Raw genomic sequence first — 18,290 nt, 5'->3', positions numbered from 1 at the left:
GTTTAATCAGATCAGAAGACCCACTGTGCTGTCCTAAAGAAACTCATCAGAAGAAAAGTGACCCCCTCCCCCTGAAAGCCTTGGGATCATAGAGCAAAGAGAAACCTCAGACCACTTATCTCCCCGTTGGGGAATCGAACCCCAGTCTCCTGCGTGACAGGCAGGGATACTCACCACTATACTAACGAGGAGTTGGGGACTTGCACACCTGGAGTAATTGACACCTCTCTGGATTCTGAGCGCAGACTCAGAAGGACAACATGGGAGACCCAATCCCCCCTCCCCCCCACAAAATGAAAAATAAACACCTAGCCTGAGGGGCAGCAGATGCCTTCTCTGAGGATTGAACTCAGGACCTTCAGATTATGAGACTGACGTGCTGCCTACTGCACTAAGAAGGCTCTAGAGCAAGTGCTTTTCATAGAGTCCTTAACAGCTGTCTGTAGCATGAGAGCAGGTGTTGGTGGCAAGGAAGAAGAGCAGATTGCTTCATTGCTGTTAAATGAAGCCGCAATTCAAGTGTTGTCGGATGCTGACCTGCATAGCTGAGAGAGGGTCAGGAGACAAGATGCCTCCTTTTCCAAGCCTTCATTCGGGACTTATACCATAGATGCAACAAACGGTCTGCAAGTCAGCATGAGACACGCCTTGTGCAGACTCAACAGCATAAAGATATCAGCATACGTAAAGATATCCACGTGAGAAAGGGCACTGCTGGAGGCATTTGGAAGATACCTTCCAAGGAGTATCCCCGAACATGCTCTCTCCAAAAGACATCACTCGAGGTGACACCCGCAAACCAGTCTCCGCTATCGTGTGAAAGCATGGGTGGTCCATAGCGTGGCCAGTGCCAAAGTTGGCTTCGGTGGGAGGAAAATGGACTAGAAGCTAAAATGGCTCCTTGAATGAAAACTGCAATGGAAAGGAAAGTCCTGCTCAATCTGTCCCCGAAGGGCCCCATACCCTGACCCTTTGCTCTCGGAATCGCAGAGAAAGCCACATTTAAAGCTTTAGGGGTATTTTGCTGGCCAGACAGTATCCTCTTCACTCCTCCATTATTTTGAATGGTGTCTGCTTTGTGTTCCTTCAGTGGTTGCCCCCTGCAGCACAGGCCACAGATGGTGCTTGTTGGAGCCCCTCCCTTCCCCCCTTGTCAGCAACTCTAGGGATTCTAGAGGCCTTGGAGGAAGAGGCGGAGGGCAAGTGGTCATGACGGTCTCCTGGTGTAAAGGCCTCAGCGGTCATACAATGCAGGTTTAATCAGATCAGAAGACCCACTGTGCTGTCCTAAAGAAACTCATCAGAAGAAAAGTGACCCCCTCCCCCTGAAAGCCTTGGGATCATAGAGCAAAGAGAAACCTCAGACCACTTATCTCCCCGTTGGGGAATCGAACCCCAGTCTCCTGCGTGACAGGCAGGGATACTCACCACTATACTAACGAGGAGTTGGGGACTTGCACACCTGGAGTAATTGACACCTCTCTGGATTCTGAGCGCAGACTCAGAAGGACAACATGGGAGACCCAATCCCCCCTCCCCCCCACAAAATGAAAAATAAACACCTAGCCTGAGGGGCAGCAGATGCCTTCTCTGAGGATTGAACTCAGGACCTTCAGATTATGAGACTGACGTGCTGCCTACTGCACTAAGAAGGCTCTACAGCAAGTGCTTTTCATAGAGTCCTTAACAGCTGTCTGTAGCATGAGAGCAGGTGTTGGTGGCAAGGAAGAAGAGCAGATTGCTTCATTGCTGTTAAATGAAGCCGCAATTCAAGTGTTGTCGGATGCTGACCTGCATAGCTGAGAGAGGGTCAGGAGACAAGATGCCTCCTTTTCCAAGCCTTCATTCGGGACTTATACCATAGATGCAACAAACGGTCTGCAAGTCAGCATGAGACACGCCTTGTGCAGACTCAACAGCATAAAGATATCAGCATACGTAAAGATATCCACGTGAGAAAGGGCACTGCTGGAGGCATTTGGAAGATACCTTCCAAGGAGTATCCCCGAACATGCTCTCTCCAAAAGACATCACTCGAGGTGACACCCGCAAACCAGTCTCCGCTATCGTGTGAAAGCATGGGTGGTCCATAGCGTGGCCAGTGCCAAAGTTGGCTTCGGTGGGAGGAAAATGGACTAGAAGCGAAAATGGCTCCTTGAATGAAAACTGCAATGGAAAGGAAAGTCCTGCTCAATCTGTCCCCGAAGGGCCCCATACCCTGACCCTTTGCTCTCGGAATCGCAGAGAAAGCCACATTTAAAGCTTTAGGGGTATTTTGCTGGCCAGACAGTATCCTCTTCACTCCTCCATTATTTTGAATGGTGTCTGCTTTGTGTTCCTTCAGTGGTTGCCCCCTGCAGCACAGGCCACAGATGGTGCTTGTTGGAGCCCCTCCCTTCCCCCCTTGTCAGCAACTCTAGGGATTCTAGAGGCCTTGGAGGAAGAGGCGGAGGGCAAGTGGTCATGACGGTCTCCTGGTGTAAAGGCCTCAGCGGTCATACAATGCAGGTTTAATCAGATCAGAAGACCCACTGTGCTGTCCTAAAGAAACTCATCAGAAGAAAAGTGACCCCCTCCCCCTGAAAGCCTTGGGATCATAGAGCAAAGAGAAACCTCAGACCACTTATCTCCCCGTTGGGGAATCGAACCCCAGTCTCCTGCGTGACAGGCAGGGATACTCACCACTATACTAACGAGGAGTTGGGGACTTGCACACCTGGAGTAATTGACACCTCTCTGGATTCTGAGCGCAGACTCAGAAGGACAACATGGGAGACCCAATCCCCCCTCCCCCCCACAAAATGAAAAATAAACACCTAGCCTGAGGGGCAGCAGATGCCTTCTCTGAGGATTGAACTCAGGACCTTCAGATTATGAGACTGACGTGCTGCCTACTGCACTAAGAAGGCTCTACAGCAAGTGCTTTTCATAGAGTCCTTAACAGCTGTCTGTAGCATGAGAGCAGGTGTTGGTGGCAAGGAAGAAGAGCAGATTGCTTCATTGCTGTTAAATGAAGCCGCAATTCAAGTGTTGTCGGATGCTGACCTGCATAGCTGAGAGAGGGTCAGGAGACAAGATGCCTCCTTTTCCAAGCCTTCATTCGGGACTTATACCATAGATGCAACAAACGGTCTGCAAGTCAGCATGAGACACGCCTTGTGCAGACTCAACAGCATAAAGATATCAGCATACGTAAAGATATCCACGTGAGAAAGGGCACTGCTGGAGGCATTTGGAAGATACCTTCCAAGGAGTATCCCCGAACATGCTCTCTCCAAAAGACATCACTCGAGGTGACACCCGCAAACCAGTCTCCGCTATCGTGTGAAAGCATGGGTGGTCCATAGCGTGGCCAGTGCCAAAGTTGGCTTCGGTGGGAGGAAAATGGACTAGAAGCGAAAATGGCTCCTTGAATGAAAACTGCAATGGAAAGGAAAGTCCTGCTCAATCTGTCCCCGAAGGGCCCCATACCCTGACCCTTTGCTCTCGGAATCGCAGAGAAAGCCACATTTAAAGCTTTAGGGGTATTTTGCTGGCCAGACAGTATCCTCTTCACTCCTCCATTATTTTGAATGGTGTCTGCTTTGTGTTCCTTCAGTGGTTGCCCCCTGCAGCACAGGCCACAGATGGTGCTTGTTGGAGCCCCTCCCTTCCCCCCTTGTCAGCAACTCTAGGGATTCTAGAGGCCTTGGAGGAAGAGGCGGAGGGCAAGTGGTCATGACGGTCTCCTGGTGTAAAGGCCTCAGCGGTCATACAATGCAGGTTTAATCAGATCAGAAGACCCACTGTGCTGTCCTAAAGAAACTCATCAGAAGAAAAGTGACCCCCTCCCCCTGAAAGCCTTGGGATCATAGAGCAAAGAGAAACCTCAGACCACTTATCTCCCCGTTGGGGAATCGAACCCCAGTCTCCTGCGTGACAGGCAGGGATACTCACCACTATACTAACGAGGAGTTGGGGACTTGCACACCTGGAGTAATTGACACCTCTCTGGATTCTGAGCGCAGACTCAGAAGGACAACATGGGAGACCCAATCCCCCCTCCCCCCCACAAAATGAAAAATAAACACCTAGCCTGAGGGGCAGCAGATGCCTTCTCTGAGGATTGAACTCAGGACCTTCAGATTATGAGACTGACGTGCTGCCTACTGCACTAAGAAGGCTCTACAGCAAGTGCTTTTCATAGAGTCCTTAACAGCTGTCTGTAGCATGAGAGCAGGTGTTGGTGGCAAGGAAGAAGAGCAGATTGCTTCATTGCTGTTAAATGAAGCCGCAATTCAAGTGTTGTCGGATGCTGACCTGCATAGCTGAGAGAGGGTCAGGAGACAAGATGCCTCCTTTTCCAAGCCTTCATTCGGGACTTATACCATAGATGCAACAAACGGTCTGCAAGTCAGCATGAGACACGCCTTGTGCAGACTCAACAGCATAAAGATATCAGCATACGTAAAGATATCCACGTGAGAAAGGGCACTGCTGGAGGCATTTGGAAGATACCTTCCAAGGAGTATCCCCGAACATGCTCTCTCCAAAAGACATCACTCGAGGTGACACCCGCAAACCAGTCTCCGCTATCGTGTGAAAGCATGGGTGGTCCATAGCGTGGCCAGTGCCAAAGTTGGCTTCGGTGGGAGGAAAATGGACTAGAAGCGAAAATGGCTCCTTGAATGAAAACTGCAATGGAAAGGAAAGTCCTGCTCAATCTGTCCCCGAAGGGCCCCATACCCTGACCCTTTGCTCTCGGAATCGCAGAGAAAGCCACATTTAAAGCTTTAGGGGTATTTTGCTGGCCAGACAGTATCCTCTTCACTCCTCCATTATTTTGAATGGTGTCTGCTTTGTGTTCCTTCAGTGGTTGCCCCCTGCAGCACAGGCCACAGATGGTGCTTGTTGGAGCCCCTCCCTTCCCCCCTTGTCAGCAACTCTAGGGATTCTAGAGGCCTTGGAGGAAGAGGCGGAGGGCAAGTGGTCATGACGGTCTCCTGGTGTAAAGGCCTCAGCGGTCATACAATGCAGGTTTAATCAGATCAGAAGACCCACTGTGCTGTCCTAAAGAAACTCATCAGAAGAAAAGTGACCCCCTCCCCCTGAAAGCCTTGGGATCATAGAGCAAAGAGAAACCTCAGACCACTTATCTCCCTGTTGGGGAATCGAACCCCAGTCTCCTGCGTGACAGGCAGGGATACTCACCACTATACTAACTAGGAGTTGGGGACTTGCACACCTGGAGTAATTGACACCTCTCTGGATTCTGAGCGCAGACTCAGAAGGACAACATGGGAGACCCAATCCCCCCTCCCCCCCACAAAATGAAAAATAAACACCTAGCCTGAGGGGCAGCAGATGCCTTCTCTGAGGATTGAACTCAGGACCTTCAGATTATGAGACTGACGTGCTGCCTACTGCACTAAGAAGGCTCTACAGCAAGTGCTTTTCATAGAGTCCTTAACAGCTGTCTGTAGCATGAGAGCAGGTGTTGGTGGCAAGGAAGAAGAGCAGATTGCTTCATTGCTGTTAAATGAAGCCGCAATTCAAGTGTTGTCGGATGCTGACCTGCATAGCTGAGAGAGGGTCAGGAGACAAGATGCCTCCTTTTCCAAGCCTTCATTCGGGACTTATACCATAGATGCAACAAACGGTCTGCAAGTCAGCATGAGACACGCCTTGTGCAGACTCAACAGCATAAAGATATCAGCATACGTAAAGATATCCACGTGAGAAAGGGCACTGCTGGAGGCATTTGGAAGATACCTTCCAAGGAGTATCCCCGAACATGCTCTCTCCAAAAGACATCACTCGAGGTGACACCCGCAAACCAGTCTCCGCTATCGTGTGAAAGCATGGGTGGTCCATAGCGTGGCCAGTGCCAAAGTTGGCTTCGGTGGGAGGAAAATGGACTAGAAGCGAAAATGGCTCCTTGAATGAAAACTGCAATGGAAAGGAAAGTCCTGCTCAATCTGTCCCCGAAGGGCCCCATACCCTGACCCTTTGCTCTCGGAATCGCAGAGAAAGCCACATTTAAAGCTTTAGGGGTATTTTGCTGGCCAGACAGTATCCTCTTCACTCCTCCATTATTTTGAATGGTGTCTGCTTTGTGTTCCTTCAGTGGTTGCCCCCTGCAGCACAGGCCACAGATGGTGCTTGTTGGAGCCCCTCCCTTCCCCCCTTGTCAGCAACTCTAGGGATTCTAGAGGCCTTGGAGGAAGAGGCGGAGGGCAAGTGGTCATGACGGTCTCCTGGTGTAAAGGCCTCAGCGGTCATACAATGCAGGTTTAATCAGATCAGAAGACCCACTGTGCTGTCCTAAAGAAACTCATCAGAAGAAAAGTGACCCCCTCCCCCTGAAAGCCTTGGGATCATAGAGCAAAGAGAAACCTCAGACCACTTATCTCCCCGTTGGGGAATCGAACCCCAGTCTCCTGCGTGACAGGCAGGGATACTCACCACTATACTAACGAGGAGTTGGGGACTTGCACACCTGGAGTAATTGACACCTCTCTGGATTCTGAGCGCAGACTCAGAAGGACAACATGGGAGACCCAATCCCCCCTCCCCCCCACAAAATGAAAAATAAACACCTAGCCTGAGGGGCAGCAGATGCCTTCTCTGAGGATTGAACTCAGGACCTTCAGATTATGAGACTGACGTGCTGCCTACTGCACTAAGAAGGCTCTACAGCAAGTGCTTTTCATAGAGTCCTTAACAGCTGTCTGTAGCATGAGAGCAGGTGTTGGTGGCAAGGAAGAAGAGCAGATTGCTTCATTGCTGTTAAATGAAGCCGCAATTCAAGTGTTGTCGGATGCTGACCTGCATAGCTGAGAGAGGGTCAGGAGACAAGATGCCTCCTTTTCCAAGCCTTCATTCGGGACTTATACCATAGATGCAACAAACGGTCTGCAAGTCAGCATGAGACACGCCTTGTGCAGACTCAACAGCATAAAGATATCAGCATACGTAAAGATATCCACGTGAGAAAGGGCACTGCTGGAGGCATTTGGAAGATACCTTCCAAGGAGTATCCCCGAACATGCTCTCTCCAAAAGACATCACTCGAGGTGACACCCGCAAACCAGTCTCCGCTATCGTGTGAAAGCATGGGTGGTCCATAGCGTGGCCAGTGCCAAAGTTGGCTTCGGTGGGAGGAAAATGGACTAGAAGCGAAAATGGCTCCTTGAATGAAAACTGCAATGGAAAGGAAAGTCCTGCTCAATCTGTCCCCGAAGGGCCCCATACCCTGACCCTTTGCTCTCGGAATCGCAGAGAAAGCCACATTTAAAGCTTTAGGGGTATTTTGCTGGCCAGACAGTATCCTCTTCACTCCTCCATTATTTTGAATGGTGTCTGCTTTGTGTTCCTTCAGTGGTTGCCCCCTGCAGCACAGGCCACAGATGGTGCTTGTTGGAGCCCCTCCCTTCCCCCCTTGTCAGCAACTCTAGGGATTCTAGAGGCCTTGGAGGAAGAGGCGGAGGGCAAGTGGTCATGACGGTCTCCTGGTGTAAAGGCCTCAGCGGTCATACAATGCAGGTTTAATCAGATCAGAAGACCCACTGTGCTGTCCTAAAGAAACTCATCAGAAGAAAAGTGACCCCCTCCCCCTGAAAGCCTTGGGATCATAGAGCAAAGAGAAACCTCAGACCACTTATCTCCCTGTTGGGGAATCAAACCCCAGTCTCCTGCGTGACAGGCAGGGATACTCACCACTATACTAACGAGGAGTTGGGGACTTGCACACCTGGAGTAATTGACACCTCTCTGGATTCTGAGCGCAGACTCAGAAGGACAACATGGGAGACCCAATCCCCCCTCCCCCCCACAAAATGAAAAATAAACACCTAGCCTGAGGGGCAGCAGATGCCTTCTCTGAGGATTGAACTCAGGACCTTCAGATTATGAGACTGACGTGCTGCCTACTGCACTAAGAAGGCTCTACAGCAAGTGCTTTTCATAGAGTCCTTAACAGCTGTCTGTAGCATGAGAGCAGGTGTTGGTGGCAAGGAAGAAGAGCAGATTGCTTCATTGCTGTTAAATGAAGCCGCAATTCAAGTGTTGTCGGATGCTGACCTGCATAGCTGAGAGAGGGTCAGGAGACAAGATGCCTCCTTTTCCAAGCCTTCATTCGGGACTTATACCATAGATGCAACAAACGGTCTGCAAGTCAGCATGAGACACGCCTTGTGCAGACTCAACAGCATAAAGATATCAGCATACGTAAAGATATCCACGTGAGAAAGGGCACTGCTGGAGGCATTTGGAAGATACCTTCCAAGGAGTATCCCCGAACATGCTCTCTCCAAAAGACATCACTCGAGGTGACACCCGCAAACCAGTCTCCGCTATCGTGTGAAAGCATGGGTGGTCCATAGCGTGGCCAGTGCCAAAGTTGGCTTCGGTGGGAGGAAAATGGACTAGAAGCGAAAATGGCTCCTTGAATGAAAACTGCAATGGAAAGGAAAGTCCTGCTCAATCTGTCCCCGAAGGGCCCCATACCCTGACCCTTTGCTCTCGGAATCGCAGAGAAAGCCACATTTAAAGCTTTAGGGGTATTTTGCTGGCCAGACAGTATCCTCTTCACTCCTCCATTATTTTGAATGGTGTCTGCTTTGTGTTCCTTCAGTGGTTGCCCCCTGCAGCACAGGCCACAGATGGTGCTTGTTGGAGCCCCTCCCTTCCCCCCTTGTCAGCAACTCTAGGGATTCTAGAGGCCTTGGAGGAAGAGGCGGAGGGCAAGTGGTCATGACGGTCTCCTGGTGTAAAGGCCTCAGCGGTCATACAATGCAGGTTTAATCAGATCAGAAGACCCACTGTGCTGTCCTAAAGAAACTCATCAGAAGAAAAGTGACCCCCTCCCCCTGAAAGCCTTGGGATCATAGAGCAAAGAGAAACCTCAGACCACTTATCTCCCCGTTGGGGAATCGAACCCCAGTCTCCTGCGTGACAGGCAGGGATACTCACCACTATACTAACGAGGAGTTGGGGACTTGCACACCTGGAGTAATTGACACCTCTCTGGATTCTGAGCGCAGACTCAGAAGGACAACATGGGAGACCCAATCCCCCCTCCCCCCCACAAAATGAAAAATAAACACCTAGCCTGAGGGGCAGCAGATGCCTTCTCTGAGGATTGAACTCAGGACCTTCAGATTATGAGACTGACGTGCTGCCTACTGCACTAAGAAGGCTCTACAGCAAGTGCTTTTCATAGAGTCCTTAACAGCTGTCTGTAGCATGAGAGCAGGTGTTGGTGGCAAGGAAGAAGAGCAGATTGCTTCATTGCTGTTAAATGAAGCCGCAATTCAAGTGTTGTCGGATGCTGACCTGCATAGCTGAGAGAGGGTCAGGAGACAAGATGCCTCCTTTTCCAAGCCTTCATTCGGGACTTATACCATAGATGCAACAAACGGTCTGCAAGTCAGCATGAGACACGCCTTGTGCAGACTCAACAGCATAAAGATATCAGCATACGTAAAGATATCCACGTGAGAAAGGGCACTGCTGGAGGCATTTGGAAGATACCTTCCAAGGAGTATCCCCGAACATGCTCTCTCCAAAAGACATCACTCGAGGTGACACCCGCAAACCAGTCTCCGCTATCGTGTGAAAGCATGGGTGGTCCATAGCGTGGCCAGTGCCAAAGTTGGCTTCGGTGGGAGGAAAATGGACTAGAAGCGAAAATGGCTCCTTGAATGAAAACTGCAATGGAAAGGAAAGTCCTGCTCAATCTGTCCCCGAAGGGCCCCATACCCTGACCCTTTGCTCTCGGAATCGCAGAGAAAGCCACATTTAAAGCTTTAGGGGTATTTTGCTGGCCAGACAGTATCCTCTTCACTCCTCCATTATTTTGAATGGTGTCTGCTTTGTGTTCCTTCAGTGGTTGCCCCCTGCAGCACAGGCCACAGATGGTGCTTGTTGGAGCCCCTCCCTTCCCCCCTTGTCAGCAACTCTAGGGATTCTAGAGGCCTTGGAGGAAGAGGCGGAGGGCAAGTGGTCATGACGGTCTCCTGGTGTAAAGGCCTCAGCGGTCATACAATGCAGGTTTAATCAGATCAGAAGACCCACTGTGCTGTCCTAAAGAAACTCATCAGAAGAAAAGTGACCCCCTCCCCCTGAAAGCCTTGGGATCATAGAGCAAAGAGAAACCTCAGACCACTTATCTCCCCGTTGGGGAATCGAACCCCAGTCTCCAGTGTGACAGGCAGGGATACTCACCACTATACTAACGAGGAGTTGGGGACTTGCACACCTGGAGTAATTGACACCTCTCTGGATTCTGAGCGCAGACTCAGAAGGACAACATGGGAGACCCAATCCCCCCTCCCCCCCACAAAATGAAAAATAAACACCTAGCCTGAGGGGCAGCAGATGCCTTCTCTGAGGATTGAACTCAGGACCTTCAGATTATGAGACTGACGTGCTGCCTACTGCACTAAGAAGGCTCTACAGCAAGTGCTTTTCATAGAGTCCTTAACAGCTGTCTGTAGCATGAGAGCAGGTGTTGGTGGCAAGGAAGAAGAGCAGATTGCTTCATTGCTGTTAAATGAAGCCGCAATTCAAGTGTTGTCGGATGCTGACCTGCATAGCTGAGAGAGGGTCAGGAGACAAGATGCCTCCTTTTCCAAGCCTTCATTCGGGACTTATACCATAGATGCAACAAACGGTCTGCAAGTCAGCATGAGACACGCCTTGTGCAGACTCAACAGCATAAAGATATCAGCATACGTAAAGATATCCACGTGAGAAAGGGCACTGCTGGAGGCATTTGGAAGATACCTTCCAAGGAGTATCCCCGAACATGCTCTCTCCAAAAGACATCACTCGAGGTGACACCCGCAAACCAGTCTCCGCTATCGTGTGAAAGCATGGGTGGTCCATAGCGTGGCCAGTGCCAAAGTTGGCTTCGGTGGGAGGAAAATGGACTAGAAGCGAAAATGGCTCCTTGAATGAAAACTGCAATGGAAAGGAAAGTCCTGCTCAATCTGTCCCCGAAGGGCCCCATACCCTGACCCTTTGCTCTCGGAATCGCAGAGAAAGCCACATTTAAAGCTTTAGGGGTATTTTGCTGGCCAGACAGTATCCTCTTCACTCCTCCATTATTTTGAATGGTGTCTGCTTTGTGTTCCTTCAGTGGTTGCCCCCTGCAGCACAGGCCACAGATGGTGCTTGTTGGAGCCCCTCCCTTCCCCCCTTGTCAGCAACTCTAGGGATTCTAGAGGCCTTGGAGGAAGAGGCGGAGGGCAAGTGGTCATGACGGTCTCCTGGTGTAAAGGCCTCAGCGGTCATACAATGCAGGTTTAATCAGATCAGAAGACCCACTGTGCTGTCCTAAAGAAACTCATCAGAAGAAAAGTGACCCCCTCCCCCTGAAAGCCTTGGGATCATAGAGCAAAGAGAAACCTCAGACCACTTATCTCCCCGTTGGGGAATCAAACCCCAGTCTCCTGCGTGACAGGCAGGGATACTCACCACTATACTAACGAGGAGTTGGGGACTTGCACACCTGGAGTAATTGACACCTCTCTGGATTCTGAGCGCAGACTCAGAAGGACAACATGGGAGACCCAATCCCCCCTCCCCCCCACAAAATGAAAAATAAACACCTAGCCTGAGGGGCAGCAGATGCCTTCTCTGAGGATTGAACTCAGGACCTTCAGATTATGAGACTGACGTGCTGCCTACTGCACTAAGAAGGCTCTACAGCAAGTGCTTTTCATAGAGTCCTTAACAGCTGTCTGTAGCATGAGAGCAGGTGTTGGTGGCAAGGAAGAAGAGCAGATTGCTTCATTGCTGTTAAATGAAGCCGCAATTCAAGTGTTGTCGGATGCTGACCTGCATAGCTGAGAGAGGGTCAGGAGACAAGATGCCTCCTTTTCCAAGCCTTCATTCGGGACTTATACCATAGATGCAACAAACGGTCTGCAAGTCAGCATGAGACACGCCTTGTGCAGACTCAACAGCATAAAGATATCAGCATACGTAAAGATATCCACGTGAGAAAGGGCACTGCTGGAGGCATTTGGAAGATACCTTCCAAGGAGTATCCCCGAACATGCTCTCTCCAAAAGACATCACTCGAGGTGACACCCGCAAACCAGTCTCCGCTATCGTGTGAAAGCATGGGTGGTCCATAGCGTGGCCAGTGCCAAAGTTGGCTTCGGTGGGAGGAAAATGGACTAGAAGCGAAAATGGCTCCTTGAATGAAAACTGCAATGGAAAGGAAAGTCCTGCTCAATCTGTCCCCGAAGGGCCCCATACCCTGACCCTTTGCTCTCGGAATCGCAGAGAAAGCCACATTTAAAGCTTTAGGGGTATTTTGCTGGCCAGACAGTATCCTCTTCACTCCTCCATTATTTTGAATGGTGTCTGCTTTGTGTTCCTTCAGTGGTTGCCCCCTGCAGCACAGGCCACAGATGGTGCTTGTTGGAGCCCCTCCCTTCCCCCCTTGTCAGCAACTCTAGGGATTCTAGAGGCCTTGGAGGAAGAGGCGGAGGGCAAGTGGTCATGACGGTCTCCTGGTGTAAAGGCCTCAGCGGTCATACAATGCAGGTTTAATCAGATCAGAAGACCCACTGTGCTGTCCTAAAGAAACTCATCAGAAGAAAAGTGACCCCCTCCCCCTGAAAGCCTTGGGATCATAGAGCAAAGAGAAACCTCAGACCACTTATCTCCCCGTTGGGGAATCGAACCCCAGTCTCCTGTGTGACAGGCAGGGATACTCACCACTATACTAACGAGGAGTTGGGGACTTGCACACCTGGAGTAATTGACACCTCTCTGGATTCTGAGCGCAGACTCAGAAGGACAACATGGGAGACCCAATCCCCCCTCCCCCCCACAAAATGAAAAATAAACACCTAGCCTGAGGGGCAGCAGATGCCTTCTCTGAGGATTGAACTCAGGACCTTCAGATTATGAGACTGACGTGCTGCCTACTGCACTAAGAAGGCTCTACAGCAAGTGCTTTTCATAGAGTCCTTAACAGCTGTCTGTAGCATGAGAGCAGGTGTTGGTGGCAAGGAAGAAGAGCAGATTGCTTCATTGCTGTTAAATGAAGCCGCAATTCAAGTGTTGTCGGATGCTGACCTGCATAGCTGAGAGAGGGTCAGGAGACAAGATGCCTCCTTTTCCAAGCCTTCATTCGGGACTTATACCATAGATGCAACAAACGGTCTGCAAGTCAGCATGAGACACGCCTTGTGCAGACTCAACAGCATAAAGATATCAGCATACGTAAAGATATCCACGTGAGAAAGGGCACTGCTGGAGGCATTTGGAAGATACCTTCCAAGGAGTATCCCCGAACATGCTCTCTCCAAAAGACATCACTCGAGGTGACACCCGCAAACCAGTCTCCGCTATCGTGTGAAAGCATGGGTGGTCCATAGCGTGGCCAGTGCCAAAGTTGGCTTCGGTGGGAGGAAAATGGACTAGAAGCGAAAATGGCTCCTTGAATGAAAACTGCAATGGAAAGGAAAGTCCTGCTCAATCTGTCCCCGAAGGGCCCCATACCCTGACCCTTTGCTCTCGGAATCGCAGAGAAAGCCACATTTAAAGCTTTAGGGGTATTTTGCTGGCCAGACAGTATCCTCTTCACTCCTCCATTATTTTGAATGGTGTCTGCTTTGTGTTCCTTCAGTGGTTGCCCCCTGCAGCACAGGCCACAGATGGTGCTTGTTGGAGCCCCTCCCTTCCCCCCTTGTCAGCAACTCTAGGGATTCTAGAGGCCTTGGAGGAAGAGGCGGAGGGCAAGTGGTCATGACGGTCTCCTGGTGTAAAGGCCTCAGCGGTCATACAATGCAGGTTTAATCAGATCAGAAGACCCACTGTGCTGTCCTAAAGAAACTCATCAGAAGAAAAGTGACCCCCTCCCCCTGAAAGCCTTGGGATCATAGAGCAAAGAGAAACCTCAGACCACTTATCTCCCCGTTGGGGAATCAAACCCCAGTCTCCTGCGTGACAGGCAGGGATACTCACCACTATACTAACGAGGAGTTGGGGACTTGCACACCTGGAGTAATTGACACCTCTCTGGATTCTGAGCGCAGACTCAGAAGGACAACATGGGAGACCCAATCCCCCCTCCCCCCCACAAAATGAAAAATAAACACCTAGCCTGAGGGGCAGCAGATGCCTTCTCTGAGGATTGAACTCAGGACCTTCAGATTATGAGACTGACGTGCTGCCTACTGCACTAAGAAGGCTCTACAGCAAGTGCTTTTCATAGAGTCCTTAACAGCTGTCTGTAGCATGAGAGCAGGTGTTGGTGGCAAGGAAGAAGAGCAGATTGCTTCATTGCTGTTAAATGAAGCCGCAATTCAAGTGTTGTCGGATGCTGACCTGCATAGCTGAGAGAGGGTCAGGAGACAAGATGCCTCCTTTTCCAAGCCTTCATTCGGGACTTATACCATAGATGCAACAAACGGTCTGCAAGTCAGCATGAGACACGCCTTGTGCAGACTCAACAGCATAAAGATATCAGCATACGTAAAGATATCCACGTGAGAAAGGGCACTGCTGGAGGCATTTGGAAGATACCTTCCAAGGAGTATCCCCGAACATGCTCTCTCCAAAAGACATCACTCGAGGTGACACCCGCAAACCAGTCTCCGCTATCGTGTGAAAGCATGGGTGGTCCATAGCGTGGCCAGTGCCAAAGTTGGCTTCGGTGGGAGGAAAATGGACTAGAAGCGAAAATGGCTCCTTCAATGAAAACTGCAATGGAAAGGAAAGTCCTGCTCAATCTGTCCCCGAAGGGCCCCATACCCTGACCCTTTGCTCTCGGAATCGCAGAGAAAGCCACATTTAAAGCTTTAGGGGTATTTTGCTGGCCAGACAGTATCCTCTTCACTCCTCCATTATTTTGAATGGTGTCTGCTTTGTGTTCCTTCAGTGGTTGCCCCCTGCAGCACAGGCCACAGATGGTGCTTGTTGGAGCCCCTCCCTTCCCCCCTTGTCAGCAACTCTAGGGATTCTAGAGGCCTTGGAGGAAGAGGCGGAGGGCAAGTGGTCATGACGGTCTCCTGGTGTAAAGGCCTCAGCGGTCATACAATGCAGGTTTAATCAGATCAGAAGACCCACTGTGCTGTCCTAAAGAAACTCATCAGAAGAAAAGTGACCCCCTCCCCCTGAAAGCCTTGGGATCATAGAGAAACCTCAGACCACTTATCTCCCCGTTGGGGAATCGAACCCCAGTCTCCTGCGTGACAGGCAGGGATACTCACCACTATACTAACAAGGAGTTGGGGACTTGCACACCTGGAGTAATTGACACCTCTCTGGATTCTGAGCGCAGACTCAGAAGGACAACATGGGAGACCCAATCCCCCCTCCCCCCCACAAAATGAAAAATAAACACCTAGCCTGAGGGGCAGCAGATGCCTTCTCTGAGGATTGAACTGAGGTCGGTAGTGCGCGGCCGCAAGTTTGTAATAAAATACCCATGTACTTTCCCACAGTCAATCATGTTTCTTATGGAAAGTTGTTTTTGTAACATTTAGAAGGAGGGGGTGCTCTAGGCCTGCTATGACTTTCTATTCTCCGGAACCTCTATATAGTTTTTTGAAATATCTTTTAGATTCTGCTGTGTTAATAATATTTTTGTCTCTTGATATAATTCTGCCCTACTTAGATTTTGGGTCTGTTTGAGCCTTATATCTATGACCCCTCCTTTTGCACTGTTTATTAGTTGTGGATGTCATTATATTTCAGCTCAGAATTATGATTAGGTTTACACTGTTCTACTTCTTGTTGCTTTTTTATGGGAGCTTATTCAAACTGAGATATCTATATTCTCTTACTCAGTTCCTTATTTTTTCTGCAGCTGGAGATTTTCAGAATATTTAATTTGAATTCGCAGATATTTATGTTTGTTTGTAGTATGTTTGACTCTTCTTTTTCAAATAGAATCTACAATACTACAATTTTTAGCTCAAGTTGATTATTTTTCACAGCAAACTGTTAAAATGGCTCTATAGGACTCTAGATAGTAGGTTTTCAATTTTCTGTGGAATTTTTAGAAAATCAAGTGACTATAATTTATGCAGGAAATGTTTCCTTTATTTTTGCAGGATCAAGTTAAACTTTTGGATTTTTTGCACCTCACTAAAAACTTTACTCCTTTGTTTCCCTAAATTTTATTTAATTGCTTCTTAAGAGTTTTTGTTGAATTATTTCTTGGGTTCGTAGTCAGGGGGGTGCTGGAGGATGTCTGTGGAATGGAAGTGTGAAAGATCAGCTCCTGAACCACAGCAGAAATTTCACTGCAAAACCTTACCAAATCTTATTAGAGCACATGATTTCTTATGTCCTAATATGTGTAATCAATGACAGAGTAAATTGGAAACCTACTCTGCTTCTCAATGATTTGGCAAACGTCCAAAATATTATATGCCTTCTCCTACAAAAGAACCAGTTGGTCCTTATAATGGTGACAATATGGTGGCTGTACAATTGCAGAGCATATCAGAATTTTGTTTCTGAAAGTAGGAACAACATTAAAGATATCAAATTTGAAATAACTAATTTGACTTCTAAAATATTGACGTTGGACTCAAAAATGGAAAACTGCAGGAAAAAACATTGCTTGTCCACAAAATTGCAATAGACCATACATTACTACTTACATGTTGTAATATTTATTTGCCCTTATACAAAGAAATAAGTCTCAAGATGACTAACTCTGAACATTTGTGGAGGTAAATCTTTCGCCGGTGGATTCCTTCCACAACTTGATTAATAATTTCAAATACTGCCTTGTGCACTGACCTCTTTTGTTCTGGTCAAATTGTGTAGTTTAATGTAACTAAGCAGTGTGTATTATTTGTTATACTGAATCTTGGTTAGTTATGGGTGGGCAGCATTATTAGCATTTGCCCTTGGATTATACTTCCTACTAATTTTAGTATGTTTGTTGAAACTAGTGCTCAGTATATTACCCATTTGTATAATCTGTCTTGTTCCTTTTTTGGTTGTTTTACCTGATATAGAGCAATAACTTATGTATGGACTGTCGTTTAGATAGTTGAAAATCAAGGACTGAATGTAATGGAAGATTTTAAAGATTGTTTTTCAACTCTGCCTTGACCAACAGTGCACTCAGGGTCTGTATTTTTGATTAGAAGTAATTCTGTTTGTGTGAAATGTGGAAGAAGATAAGACACAGCTCTAATTAATATGGTATGTGAAGGGAGAGGAGGAGGCTGTTTTGAGTTCAGTCTGGCCACCTGGACTGAGAAATAAGTGACCACATTCCCACAGTATGGCTTGTTTACCTAAGCAGAGAAATTCTGAAGCATTCTGTAATTTTCTTTAGCTCTGAACATGAGTTCTAAGCCTAATAAAAAAGGGAATTTCTGCCAGTGAATTTGGGTGCTCGTCTGTGAGTAACTTACGTACTGCGCAGAGAACTGTATTTCTTGGTCAAGACTCCTGGCTTTCACCATGAACAGGGCCCTCCCCCAGCTGATGATAAGAACCTGGATGTAGAGATTAAAGACCAGTGACGTATGTATATTATAATTTATTATTGCTTCTTTTCCTGGTCAAGAGACTCCTAGCATTGCTTGGATGTAGGGACCAGTGATGTAACGATTGTTTCGTTTTAACTAAAGATAGGTATTGTTTCTTTTCAGTTATATAGCTTAATCATTGTGTATACATCTTAATCATTGTGTTTCTTAGACAATTATGAACCTCTAATAAAAGTCTCACTTACCTAATACGAATCCAAAAGAATCCACAGTAATTACTGAGTAGTCTGTGTCAGTGAGGCAGGCTGTAAAACCAAGTCACAACAGGAACAAATCCCAGGTTAGCATAATTTGTTTTTCTTTCCTGATCTCAACAAATTTTCTCTGTCCTTGTAGCTGGATCATTCTCTTTCTTGCATAGTGCACCTCAGCTCCAGCTCTGCTACCCACTACCCTGACTTTACAAACAATGGGCCCCTTTTAGCAAGCTGTGGTAAAAGGGGGATTTGTGGTAGTGTTGGTGCATGTCTCTGATGTGTGCTGAGGCCCCCTTTCACCCTTTTACCACAGTGGTTAAAAGGCTGTTTTTTTTAAAAGAAATGGCCCTACACTAATCAGAGGGATTGGTGCATGGCCATTTTTGGGGCAGCCCTTATTGCCATCTATTTAGGTAACAGTAAGAGCTCCTGCGCTAACCTAGTAGTAATTACCACCAGGTACGCCCCGGCACTTCAAAAATACAAAATATTTGTATAGCACTGAAAATGATGTGTGCTGGGGATAGAAGCTACCGCTGGGCTCCTGTGGTAGCCTGGTGGTGCGCAGCAA

The 18,290-nt window shown here is 48.4% G+C and overlaps 25 non-coding genes across 25 annotated transcripts; all 25 read right to left on the bottom strand.

Annotated features, from left to right (window-relative positions):
• Nucleotides 1-119: 119 nt before the first annotated feature.
• TRNAD-GUC lies at nt 120-191 on the bottom strand. The gene has a single exon. It is a non-coding gene; the product is annotated as a tRNA-Asp (tRNA).
• A 137-nt stretch (nt 192-328) lies between these two features.
• On the bottom strand, nt 329-401 carry TRNAM-CAU. Its single transcript has one exon. It is a non-coding gene; the product is annotated as a tRNA-Met (tRNA).
• A 972-nt stretch (nt 402-1,373) lies between these two features.
• On the bottom strand, nt 1,374-1,445 carry TRNAD-GUC. Its single transcript has one exon. It is a non-coding gene; the product is annotated as a tRNA-Asp (tRNA).
• Nucleotides 1,446-1,582: 137 nt separating this feature from the next.
• TRNAM-CAU lies at nt 1,583-1,655 on the bottom strand. Its single transcript has one exon. It is a non-coding gene; the product is annotated as a tRNA-Met (tRNA).
• Nucleotides 1,656-2,627: 972 nt separating this feature from the next.
• On the bottom strand, nt 2,628-2,699 carry TRNAD-GUC. The gene has a single exon. It is a non-coding gene; the product is annotated as a tRNA-Asp (tRNA).
• A 137-nt stretch (nt 2,700-2,836) lies between these two features.
• TRNAM-CAU lies at nt 2,837-2,909 on the bottom strand. Its single transcript has one exon. It is a non-coding gene; the product is annotated as a tRNA-Met (tRNA).
• Nucleotides 2,910-3,881: 972 nt separating this feature from the next.
• TRNAD-GUC lies at nt 3,882-3,953 on the bottom strand. The gene has a single exon. It is a non-coding gene; the product is annotated as a tRNA-Asp (tRNA).
• Nucleotides 3,954-4,090: 137 nt separating this feature from the next.
• TRNAM-CAU lies at nt 4,091-4,163 on the bottom strand. The gene has a single exon. It is a non-coding gene; the product is annotated as a tRNA-Met (tRNA).
• Nucleotides 4,164-5,135: 972 nt separating this feature from the next.
• TRNAD-GUC lies at nt 5,136-5,207 on the bottom strand. The gene has a single exon. It is a non-coding gene; the product is annotated as a tRNA-Asp (tRNA).
• Nucleotides 5,208-5,344: 137 nt separating this feature from the next.
• Nucleotides 5,345-5,417, bottom strand: TRNAM-CAU. Its single transcript has one exon. It is a non-coding gene; the product is annotated as a tRNA-Met (tRNA).
• Nucleotides 5,418-6,389: 972 nt separating this feature from the next.
• On the bottom strand, nt 6,390-6,461 carry TRNAD-GUC. Its single transcript has one exon. It is a non-coding gene; the product is annotated as a tRNA-Asp (tRNA).
• Nucleotides 6,462-6,598: 137 nt separating this feature from the next.
• On the bottom strand, nt 6,599-6,671 carry TRNAM-CAU. The gene has a single exon. It is a non-coding gene; the product is annotated as a tRNA-Met (tRNA).
• Nucleotides 6,672-7,643: 972 nt separating this feature from the next.
• Nucleotides 7,644-7,715, bottom strand: TRNAD-GUC. The gene has a single exon. It is a non-coding gene; the product is annotated as a tRNA-Asp (tRNA).
• A 137-nt stretch (nt 7,716-7,852) lies between these two features.
• TRNAM-CAU lies at nt 7,853-7,925 on the bottom strand. The gene has a single exon. It is a non-coding gene; the product is annotated as a tRNA-Met (tRNA).
• Nucleotides 7,926-8,897: 972 nt separating this feature from the next.
• On the bottom strand, nt 8,898-8,969 carry TRNAD-GUC. Its single transcript has one exon. It is a non-coding gene; the product is annotated as a tRNA-Asp (tRNA).
• A 137-nt stretch (nt 8,970-9,106) lies between these two features.
• Nucleotides 9,107-9,179, bottom strand: TRNAM-CAU. The gene has a single exon. It is a non-coding gene; the product is annotated as a tRNA-Met (tRNA).
• Nucleotides 9,180-10,151: 972 nt separating this feature from the next.
• Nucleotides 10,152-10,223, bottom strand: TRNAD-GUC. The gene has a single exon. It is a non-coding gene; the product is annotated as a tRNA-Asp (tRNA).
• A 137-nt stretch (nt 10,224-10,360) lies between these two features.
• On the bottom strand, nt 10,361-10,433 carry TRNAM-CAU. Its single transcript has one exon. It is a non-coding gene; the product is annotated as a tRNA-Met (tRNA).
• A 972-nt stretch (nt 10,434-11,405) lies between these two features.
• On the bottom strand, nt 11,406-11,477 carry TRNAD-GUC. Its single transcript has one exon. It is a non-coding gene; the product is annotated as a tRNA-Asp (tRNA).
• Nucleotides 11,478-11,614: 137 nt separating this feature from the next.
• TRNAM-CAU lies at nt 11,615-11,687 on the bottom strand. The gene has a single exon. It is a non-coding gene; the product is annotated as a tRNA-Met (tRNA).
• Nucleotides 11,688-12,659: 972 nt separating this feature from the next.
• TRNAD-GUC lies at nt 12,660-12,731 on the bottom strand. Its single transcript has one exon. It is a non-coding gene; the product is annotated as a tRNA-Asp (tRNA).
• A 137-nt stretch (nt 12,732-12,868) lies between these two features.
• Nucleotides 12,869-12,941, bottom strand: TRNAM-CAU. Its single transcript has one exon. It is a non-coding gene; the product is annotated as a tRNA-Met (tRNA).
• A 972-nt stretch (nt 12,942-13,913) lies between these two features.
• Nucleotides 13,914-13,985, bottom strand: TRNAD-GUC. The gene has a single exon. It is a non-coding gene; the product is annotated as a tRNA-Asp (tRNA).
• Nucleotides 13,986-14,122: 137 nt separating this feature from the next.
• Nucleotides 14,123-14,195, bottom strand: TRNAM-CAU. The gene has a single exon. It is a non-coding gene; the product is annotated as a tRNA-Met (tRNA).
• Nucleotides 14,196-15,160: 965 nt separating this feature from the next.
• TRNAD-GUC lies at nt 15,161-15,232 on the bottom strand. The gene has a single exon. It is a non-coding gene; the product is annotated as a tRNA-Asp (tRNA).
• Between the last annotated feature and the right edge of the window lie 3,058 nt (nt 15,233-18,290).

The sequence above is a fragment of the Microcaecilia unicolor genome, chromosome 2 (genome assembly GCF_901765095.1).
Source record: "Microcaecilia unicolor chromosome 2, aMicUni1.1, whole genome shotgun sequence".
NCBI lineage: Eukaryota > Metazoa > Chordata > Amphibia > Gymnophiona > Siphonopidae > Microcaecilia > Microcaecilia unicolor.
The sequence above is the reverse complement of the archived record's forward strand: the minus strand, read 5'-3'. Positions and strand labels throughout refer to the sequence as shown.